Source organism: Molothrus ater, chromosome 1, assembly GCF_012460135.2.
Source record: "Molothrus ater isolate BHLD 08-10-18 breed brown headed cowbird chromosome 1, BPBGC_Mater_1.1, whole genome shotgun sequence".
Taxonomy (NCBI): domain Eukaryota; kingdom Metazoa; phylum Chordata; class Aves; order Passeriformes; family Icteridae; genus Molothrus; species Molothrus ater.
In genome coordinates, this window is record NC_050478.2 from 151,354,403 (window position 1) to 151,365,586 (window position 11,184).

General features: G+C 45.2%; 1 non-coding gene across 1 annotated transcript; it reads left to right on the top strand.

Annotated features, from left to right (window-relative positions):
• Positions 1-7,553: 7,553 nt before the first annotated feature.
• TRNAL-CAG (transfer RNA leucine (anticodon CAG)) lies at positions 7,554-7,636 on the top strand. Its single transcript has one exon. It is a non-coding gene; the product is annotated as a tRNA-Leu (tRNA).
• The last annotated feature ends 3,548 nt before the right edge of the window (positions 7,637-11,184 follow it).

The following is an 11,184-nucleotide window of genomic DNA, read 5'->3' on the forward strand; positions in this document are numbered from 1 at the left end:
ATGGGGTGAGTTATTCTCTCAGGAAAGTAATGGGTGGATGTGTATTAGTGCCACTGGAAAGGGAGAGAAGGTATTTAGAGACACTCACAGGGATAAAGAAAGGCAGAAAATAGAAAGACTGGGATGTGATGGACACACAGTGGGGTCCTTAAAGAATGAAACTGGTCCTCTCTGGCTTCATGGCACTTCATGGCCTCATCTCTGATTTCATCCTCCATGACTTCAGAAGCCTCCCTGGCAGCTTCAGGGTCAATCTGTCTCCTCAGACTCAACTGCAAAACACTGGAGAACCACAGACCTGCAAATCTGTCTTGCATTCACTTGCATTCACGCAGTTTTTTTCCATCCATTGAGTTCCAGCATAACCCTGTGCTAAAACTTGCAAAAACCTTGGGTGAGGATGCTCTGGCCCATTGAGATGGGTTTCATCTGGTCAGATGTTGACAGATTCCTCCAAATACATGACTGGAGATGAGGAATTGAGGGAATTATTTTAAGGAAATTGAGGGAATTTGGGATTTTTATGAAACTGGGCACCTCGTTGTAATGATACTAGGGAAGATGAATCAAAAATGGTTTAAAAACTGAATTTTAGTGATTTTAGTGTGTTGCAGTCTGTTTCTGAAGTACAAGGGGAGAACATAGAAACAGGGGATCCTAGGACCATTTAGGTTGGAAAAGACCTTGAAGGTCATCAGGTCCAACCCTTAACTCAGCACTGCCAAGGCCACCATGAAACCATGTCCTCAAGAGCCACATACACCTACACATCTTTTAAACATCTCCAGGGACGGTGACTCCACCACATCCACGGGTAGCCTGTTCCAGGGCTGGACCAGCCTTTCAGTGAAGAATTTATTCCTGATGTCCAGTTTAAACCTCTCCTGATGGAACTTGAGACCATTTCCCCTCGTCCTGGAGAAGAGACCAACACTCACCTGCCTGTACCCTCCTGTCAGGGAGTTGTGCAGAGCCAGAAGGTCCCTCCTGAGTCTCCTTTTCCGCAGGCTGAGACCCCCCCAGCTCCCTCAGCTGCTCCTGGTGCTCCAGACCTTTCCCCATCTCCATTCCCTTCTCTGGACACACTCCAGCTCCTCAATATCTTACCTGCCATGAGGATTCCACACCTCACACTTGGGTGATGTGTCCCAGTGTCACACTTCACCTATGAGATCACACTCCTGGTTTCTCTCTCTGATTTTGTTATATAGATCCACAAGTTTCTCTTAGGAAATTTTCTCCTTTCTTTAGCACTTTCTGGGTGATGTCCCTGTTCAGAGAGCTCTGTTTTCCTTCCAGCCAAGAGACAGGACAGACTGAGGCTGAGGAGGGCTGAGCTTGAATATAATTGTCTTTATTGAGCTAAACTGATGTTTGATCTTTCTCGAATCACTTGCCCTTTCCATAATTCTGATTTTCTTCCCTGTCTCCCCCTGGACTTACTGCTGGGGTTGTAACTCTTTCAAGGGAGGAAATCAGCTGTCTTTATTTTCCTATTTCATTCCATACCCGCTTTTTCTCCGGGGCCAATTTGTTGTTTTTTTCTGAGGCTTTCTCTCCACACAAGTCACTGTGCCTGCCTTGCCCACTAGATGTCGTGAAATGCTGTGGATGCTCTCAGAGCTGTGGGCGAAGGGGACTTTTTAGCTGCTTGGTAGCAAATTGCTGGAGTTCCTCCCTGGCCATCTGCTTTTTTGGAGGTAGCCCACTCAGCTGGGAGCTGTGAGCAAAAGCATCAGCTGCCGCCAGCACCGTCCTATTTTCAGCTCCAAGGAATCACGACTGTTGGCTGCACTGCCAGGAACAGCAGCTCCTGGCATTTGCTGGGGGTTGGTGAGTACAGGAGAAAACCCAGAGGGAGAAGGGTTTGGCTTCAGCTGACCCACAGTTAGGTATGGACAACTCTGCAGCTCTTCCAAGTCTTCCTGTCTGCTGCAGGAATAAATTTCTTCTCTTCATTTCCGAGCTGCTGGAAGGAGTAGTTGTGCTGGAAGAAGTTGTGCTTGGGATTGGTGGAGACACCTTTCTGGAAAGGAGAAATATGAAGTTTATTGGCTGGAGATGTGACTCATCCAGAGATGCAGGCTCTCCACAGCTTCAGATACAAATGTCTTCAGGGTCTAAGTGTTCCTTAATAGATTTTGGAAGCTTTCCTTCTTTTTTAGAAATTTCTTTTTATTTTTCAGAGATTTCTTTTAATTTTTCTTTCATTCTTCATGTGATTAGTTACCATTTATCTCTTCTATTTTCAAGAACTCTCTTCTGTTAGGACTGGCCTGCAGTCAGCAGGGTTCAAGTGGGGGTGGGGGGGGATATTTTTCATTTGTTGCTTGACTGGAGAAAAAATGATGATTAATGGAAGTGGTTGCTTATTTACCAATGTTTTATTTCTTTCCCTGTGGAGGAAAAGAGAGGGAGAGGATTTCAGCTGAGGGGTTTCCAAGATAGAATTAATCAAGTTGCCCCCAACAGAGGCAACATTTGCTAAGCCAATTTTGTGAATATTTAGACATCATCCCACAAAATTCAGGGACAGATTGCTGAGGGACATCCTGTCACCACAACAGGACACTTTTGTCCCTCTCCCTCACACACAGCACTGCTCCAGGTAACCTTGTTCCCATGGAAAATGTTGGGATGACCCTCTTTCTTCCTGAAGCTCCACATGAAGGTGCCACGTGAGTAAAAAACCCAAGCACATCTTTCCAGAAACTCGTGTTAACAGTTCAGCAAATGTCGGATTTTTCTGAGCCAACAGCTTGTCAGACCCAAATAAGACTTCCACATTTCCAGTATTGGAAGCAAAACTCTCAGGATGTTTTGCAAAGGTATTTTTTTCTTGCCAACCTCTCCCTGTTGGTGTTCTGGCCTAGTTTGTAAGTTTGATCAGGCCAGGCAAGTCCCAGGAGGTGCCAGGGATGTGAATCCCTGGTTTGAGGGTGGAAAGGAGGGTGAGACTTTGTCCATATGGACCAAATCCCTTCTAAAACACTTTGATTCTGGGATTAAGAACATGTGTCGGCTCTTTTATGTGGTCTTCTAGACTGGGCCTGCAGCTGTAGAGATTCAGCAGCAGACAAAGTGAAGAGAGAAGAACAGAAGATGGCAACAAAGATGATGAAGGGACTGGAGCATCTTTGTTATGAGACCAGGGCGAGAGAGTTGAACATGTTCAGTCTCAAATAAAGTGACTGAGAGGGAACCTCATCAATGTCCAATGATATCTACAAGGAGGGGTCAGAAGTTTGACCAGGCTCTGCTCCATGGGACCCAGCAATAGGAGAGGAAGAACAGGCAGGAAATTATGCCCAGGGAGTTCTACCTGAATATGAGGGAAAATTTCTGTCCTGTGCAATGACCAAGCCCTGGAACAGATTGTCCAGAAGGGGTGTGGAGTCTCCCTCACTGGACACATTCCAGAACCATCTGGACACAATCCTGTGCCAGGTGCTCTGGGATGGCCCTGGTTGAACAGGGAGGTGGGACCAGATGACCCCACTGTGGTCACTTCCAGCCTGACCCATTCTGTGATTTTTTTGAGAAGACACTCCTGTTCTAGGGGCAGACAGTGGCTGCTGGGAGAAGAAAGGCTTCCCTTGCTGCGTTCTGGGGAAATCACAGCAAAGCCCCACTGCTTGACAGGTGAGAAAAACCTTGAGAAATATGTGGAAGGTCAAAGATGGTCTGAGCTTCATGGGGAAACACTTGAAACCCCTGTTCCCCTACCTGAAAGTGCCTTTGGAGTCCTCTGAAGAGAGATCTTGCCTTGCCTTGCCCAGAGAAGCTGTGGCTGCCCCATCCCTGGAAGTGTCCAAGGCCAGGTTGCATGGCGCTTGGAGCAACCTGGGATAGTGGAAGGTGTCCCTGCCCATGGCAAAAGGGAATGAGATGATCTTTAAGGTCCTTCCAACCCAAACCATTCCATGGTTCTGTGACCCCTGCAGAGTGACAAAACCACCAGGAAGACAGAGCTGGCCAGCAGGACCCTGGTGGCTGGGATTATTCGGGGGGACATCTGCCAGCAGCGTGGATGACCCCGTTTGCTCCAAAAGCAGCAGCAATCTCCACAGGTCCCACCTGTCCCGCATCCATCCCTGTGCTCCCTGCTGTCATCCTCATCCTTCCCGAGCCGATTTTCCCTGGTTTTGTGTGCTTTGGAGCCAGGAGAGGGCAGCAATGCTCATGGACAGACACACAGTGCTGCTGCTGTCCCCGCTCCTCTCCCAGGGTCTGGCAGCGACATCCCAGCGCCCTGGTCACGTTCGGATGGACAGCACTCTACACAGGTGCCTCTGTCACTTCAGGCTCAGGTAAATCCATGTACAAAACTTTTGGGGGTTTTTTGGGTTTTTTTTTTTTTTTTTTGTTTGTTTTGTTTTTGGTTTTGTTTTTTTTGTTTTTTTTTTGTTTTTTTTTTTTTTTCCATAAGGAAACTTCTCTTCTGCAGCTTGGTTTGCACAGGCTGTGATTTAAAATCCCATCCAACATCCCAAGCTGTGGCCAAGCAGCGACTCCCTTTCTTCTCATGCAGATGAGATTCTGGATACTTTTAAGCAAGTGGTTTTGACTTAATCGCACTTTTTGATGGGCACTTAAAGCCCTCCACGGCTTAGAAAATTCAAGAAATTAACACCCTTTCTCCACCCAGCCTCAAGTAATAAATGAAAATAAGAGATTTCTGAAATAGTTTCCCTTAATAAGCATTGATTAGAGTCACAAATCTGTTCCAAGCAGTGGGAGCCTGCATCCAATGTGGACACATCAAAGAACTTCCATCTCGAGATACAAAATATTTTATTTATTTCTTTTTACATCAAGAACAATCAAACACTGGAACAACCTGACCAGGGATGTGGTGGAGTCCCCAGTCTTGAAGGGTTTCAAGCTCCATCCCTGGAAGTGTCCAAAGGCCAGACTGGAAGGGGTTCTGAGCACCCTGGTCCAGTGGAAGTTGTCCCTGCCTGTGGCAAGGGGCTGAAACCAGAAAATCTTGAAAGTTCCTTCTGAACCAAACCATTCCATGGATCCATGAAGATGAAATTGGACAAAGTGTTAGACAATCTCATCAAGGATTCCTTGTCACATGGGGAATGAGAGCTATGGCCTCTTCCAATTAAAGATCCTACTTGCTGGACATGGGATGGGGACATCCTGGAGATGTCCCCCTAGATAAGTGACCTTTAGTGAAGGAGGTCTCTTCAAGGTGCCTGACCTTGGAGTGAAGCTCTGCCCTCATTCTTTGCAGGTGGTGGCTGCCCCAACCCTCCAAAATCTCCTTCTCAGTCCATGACTTATCTGCCATGATGAGCAAACTTTCCTTCCCCTTCTCCTTTCCCAAGCCAGAATGAGCCAAAGCATCGTTTGTTTTAACAATAGATAGAGCAAGAGAGATCCACAGGCATAAAACCTGAGCTGTGGAGCTGTGCCAATCCAAAGGCAGGAAAGGTGAGAGGGAAATGGCAAATGCCTCATTGATTTCAAAACTGCTACACGATCCTGCCTGGGAGTCTGTGAAGCTGTTAAAAAAAAGCCTTAAAAGGACGTGGTGGTGTTGATGGGGAGTTGGCAGCTTCCTTTGTGCCTGCTGTTTATTCTCATACAAAGCAATCCAAATGTGGAATGTTTACCCAATGGAAACCCCTCGGCATTGTGTTTCCCCCTTGGAGCCTCGCACAGCTCATTCCTCGCCAGCTGGAGCTCTGAGAAATACCTTTCTTACTCACCCATGGCCACCCACACCCAGATGCCACCCACACCATGCCTGAAGGAGCTCCAGGAACAGGGATTGACCAGGATGACTTTTAAGCCAACAGAGAAGCCCCCGACTTGCCCTCCTGCCCTTTTTCTCCATTTCTGCCTTTAAATTTATAAAAGACACGAGGTACATTGCTTTGATGGCGGGTTGATACTCTATTCCCAGGTGTTTGATTCCCTTCTCTGCTACTGATGCCTCCCAGGGCAAAGGGTCATTGTCATTAAGGCCACATCCTTGTGACGGGCAGTGTTGACACAGACTTTGAATTTGTAGTGCCAAAATCTCTTCTGTCTCTCTAACATGGCCCATTAGCCAAGGCTCAAGACTAACGATTTCCCATCAGCCAGGAATGTGGGCAGAAGCAGATGATAATTATAGAAATCCTGCAACTCTTCCCTTACAAGCTCAGGAAATCCTTCAGCAGGATAAAGTTAAAAGGGATGCTCAAGTTTTCATCTGTAATGATACAGTTATAAGAGTTCCATGTAAAATCCCCTAAAATGGGGTTTTATAGAGAGCTATAGAATCATAGGATGGTTTGAGCTGGAAGGGACTTTGAATGCTCTGAGCCCTCTCTCCCTCTGCCTGTGTAAATATCACCTCTCTTCTCCTGTGAAGACCCTCATGAAGACCCTCACCCCTGTTCAGGGCCATGGATTGTTACCACCCAACCTCCTTAAAATATCACAGAACTGGTGAGGGTTGGAAGAAACCTTAAAGATCCAGTTCCAGCCCCCCAGCATCTGTTACATAAAGGGTGAAATTTATTTTGCATGTCTTTCTCTTTCTCAGATATATTTTGTGAGCCACTCCTGCTCACTCTGGAAGATTTGTTGCTTACCTCAATTTCCCTTTCTCTTGGAATGAAATCTTTCTTTTCAATTGAAACTGAACTTCCTCAGCCCTGTTTCTGGACCCTCCAAAGTCCTGCTGTTCCCCTGTTTCCACCTTCAAATGGAAGAGATGACCTTGCTCAGGTCCTCTCTGGGGAGTTGCACTGAGCTGTGGAGGAGGGGAAAACCTGCTGCAGCAGCCATCAGCTCATGCATATGCCACTGTCAATTCATCTAAAGTCTGTTGGACAAATTCCAGCACTCTGCAGGGAAAGAAAAAAAATAAAACAAAGAGAAAGAAATAAAAAGGAGCTGGCAGAGATAATGGGATATGCCAGAAATTATTGTATCTCTTTTTTATTCTGATTCTCGAGGTTCTTTGGGGTTTTTACCTCCTTCATTAAGCTGGTGTTTGGTGTTTTTATATTGGTTAGGCCCACCCTAAACTAATTATTAATCTCTTAACTAATTGTTAACTTAGCTGTAAGTGAGGATAGAGAGAACTCTGAGCCTTTTCACAGAATTATTACATTTGGAGAAGACCTCTGAGATCACCGAGGCCCATCACTGACCCAGCACTGGGTTCACCACCACACCATATCCCTGAGCCACATCCACACACCTTGGAACACCTCCAGGGACTGGTGACTCCAGCACTTCCCTGGACAGCCCATTCCTATCCTTGACCACCCTTTCACTAAAGAAATTTGTCCTAATATCCCATCTGAACCATTCCGGGTGCAATTTTAGGCCATTTCTTCTTCTCCTATCTCTTTTTTACATGGGAGAAGAAACCGACCCCTACCTGGCTGCACTCTCCTGTCAGTTCCAGAGTTCTAGCTGTTCTTTTGCTTCCTAAAGGAAAATCTTGGATGCCCAGAGAAATGCTCCACACACTAAAAGGACAAACTCAATGGAAAACAATTTCCCAGGAATTTCAGGATGCTGGAGACCAGGCTCCACAAGTCAGGATGGCCGAGCGGTCTAAGGCGCTGCGTTCAGGTCGCAGTCTCCCCTGGAGGCGTGGGTTCGAATCCCACTCCTGACAACTCCTTTGCTGGCCAGAGCCATCCCACAGGGAATCCTGCTGCCTCTCTGTGCAAGAGACAGTCCTGGAAATCTCCCTGGTTTTGTCCCAGGGATTAGCACCCACCATTGGTTGCTCATGTTGTTCATGTTTATAAAGAGGGTCCCTCTCACTAATCAACACCTGGTGTAGGTGGGGTTTTATTTTTCCATAGGATCCACCTGGCTCAGGTGGAATTTTGGCTTTTCTGGTGTTTTACAGGCACTGGGCCTGCTGATGAAAAGTGGCTCTCAATTGTCTCAGGGGGGAAAAGAGTTCTGATCCATGAGTTTTGGGGCTGATGGAGGGCTTTAAATGAAGTTTGAAGGGGAAGGGGATAAACCCAGGCTATCTGGGTGAGCCCAGGGGCACCATGCCACTGTTGGCCTTGAAATCCATCTGCTTGGAAGGCTCTACAGAGGGTCCTGGACAGGCTGGATCAGTGGGCTAAGTTCAAAAAATGAATAAATGTGGCACGTTGTGCCATGATTCAGTGGCCATGGTGGCATTCAGTCAAAGACTGGATGTGATGATCTAGGAGGTCTTTGCCAAACCTATCAATTCTGTGGTTCTTAAACTCAGAAATCCTCTTCAAACCTAAACAAGACAACAAGGAAAAGAAAAATAAAAAGCAGCAGCTGCAGCAGTTAAACCCAGAACAATCTTTTTACTGCACCATTTTTTCCCTAATGCATGTGAGGCTTCATAACATTTATACTGCAAATTCCTTGAGATGATGTCTTTTATTGAGTGTTTTATCCAGCCCTGCAGTGTTTGAGTACTGCTGGTAATAGAAATATCCTCATCTGTCAGAGCAGGGACTCTCAGCAATAACTGCTCCACTCCTCTTCCACAAGAATTTTTTTGGTCATAGCTTATCTCCATTGCAATCAAACCCCACACCCTGGATTTCTTCCATCATTCATTTTCAAAACCAGTAGCAAATCCTTGAGATCCTTGTGTGCCTCCCAGGCAGACAGGGGAGTCCAGCAAATAAAGATGCATTAAAAGAGCAGGAAAACTGGTTTGTCTTGAAAGGCAAAGAAATTGGACCAAATGAATCATCCCATCTTCACTTTCTTAATAAGAGCAACGCAGCAGCACTTTCTGCAGATTCAGGTGTGCACCTTCCTTTCAATATGATATGCTTTTTTGCTATGGGGTAGGAGAAAAAAAGGTGCAGAGCTGATGTCAGGGTAGTGATGAATTTCATGTTTTAAGTCAAAAAAATAAACTCGTACTTTGAGACAGACATTGTGGAAGGAAAGACTTGGCTGCTGCAAGAGCCTAAGTCCAACAGAGAACATCAAACCTTAGAAGGTTTTTGTGATGGTCAGAGTTGGCAACTTCACCACTGCCCTGGGCAGCCTGTTTTGATGCTTGACCACTCCTCCAGTGAATATTTTTTTCCTGATATCCAACCTGAACCTCCCCTTGTGCAACTTGAGGCCGTCTCCCCTTGTCCTCTCATCAATTGTGTGGGAGAAGACACCAAGCCTTGTCTCTAATTAGAATATCCGAGTGCAACAGTTTTCTCAAAATCAGATGTTCTGGTGCGATCAGCAGTGAGATGCTTCCCCCAAAACTGCTGCTGAACAGAAAGGATTGAGTGTTTTGGGATCAGCTGACTCCCACTGTGGAATGGTGCTGGTTCAGCACATCAAAATATCAAGTAAGTGTTGGCAAACTGCTGAGGATGGTGGAGAACAACTCTGAGTGTTTCAGAAGTCAGGAGGGAGATGAGATTAAAAGGAAACAATGTGTGCAATTTGTCTAATACCTGACTAAGGGGAGCAGAACTGTCCACAGGCATTTGCAGAATGTAAAACCAACAAAGAATGAGAAAGATTGGGTCAGAGAGGAACAAATAATGTTATTAAGAGCAGTGGGAAATGAAAGAAAATACAGCCTGAACTGCTTAGAATTTAATGCATTCTTCTGTAGGCATTCCTGTTATGTAACATTTGTGTTAAAAACTTAATCTTTCCAAAAATGTCAGGGGTTTTACAGAATAAATGGTGATAATTCATCATCTTTTGTTGTTATTGTTGTTTTTAAATAGAAACAATCAAAAAATAATTCTAGCTTTCAGTGGTGGACTTGAAAAGAAACACCATCTGTAGACTAATTTTTAATAAACAGGATTATGTAATAAAAGACATTTGGTTGGAATTTACTCTGATTCCTGGGTTCATGGAAAGGCAGAAAGACACCAAAATCTCCTCTGGACATACCAAGTCCAATTTAGAGACGCCTCAGAAACAGGACCATGTAGGAGAAACACTGGAATTCGATGGTAGAGAAGAAAATTGGTTGAATTCTCCAGGAAAACATTCACTGCAGGAAAAAGACATGTGCCCAAAAATTTCTCCAGTGCCTTCCAGACTTCATATATATTTATATATACATGTGTGTGTATGTTCATATATACACAGATGCACATACATATATTTATTTATACACATAAATATGTATCCACACATATGTATAGGGAACCAGTGCTTTTCACACAGAATTTTATAGGAAACTATTATCCTACTCCCCAAATCTCGCTTGCAGAAGCCGGATGGTGGGAGAGACTTTTTTTTCTGATCCCATGAGGCGTAAGATCTTCCCCACAAAATGATGCAACCCAGAGGGAACTCTGAAGCTCTTGAGGAAAATTAGCTGCATAAATAGGCAGGTGGGTGGATAAACAGAGAGACAGGAACATGGAATTTGCTTGTTCCAACAACTTTTAAGTGGACACCAACTTGGAAAAAGTTGCTCCTTCTCTGATGAGCCTTAACATTCAAATTCACAGGAATTTTGTGGTTTTCCTAAAGTCAGAATAATCTCAGCAGCTGATCCCTGCAACATGGCCAACATTTTGATTGGCATCCAAATATTCTGGAGCAGGGATCTATCTGCTCTTGGCCAGGAGACTTCAGGACAGGCTGGTGACAAGTGAAGTTCAGTTAATGGCCTGGTTTTCTCCTTTAAAATGACCCAGCAGAATGTGGCAAGAATGTGTTCATCTTTAAAGCATTGGGCATTGGATTGCTACTGGAGATTGCTACTGGAGAATGTCTTTACTTAAGAATACTTTAGAATGTCATTCTAATATTTCAGAATGTCTTTCCCGAGGTGAATGAGCTGGGAGGGATCCACAAGGATCATCGAGCCCAGCTTCTGGTCCTGGACATCCCAACAATCCCACCTGTGCCTGAGAACCTTCTTGAGCATCCTTGGGGCTGTGACAATTCCCTGGGGATTGTCAGTGGATCTGATCCAGTGTCCAAACAGCTCTGAGTGAAAAGCTCCTGCTAATTTCCAACCTAAACCTCCCCTGGCACAACTTCAGACCATTCCTTTGGGTCCTACTGTTGGAAATAATACCAAGTTCAAATTTTTTTATAAAACTTTAGTCAGGGGTTTTTGTTCACCTTTGTTATGCGGGAAGGGAACTGAAGTTTCCTTGCAAAAGATTGTTTTACCAGGCAAGGTCTGATGAGGTCTGAACATCTCAGCAGATTGGGAGTAGCTCAGAA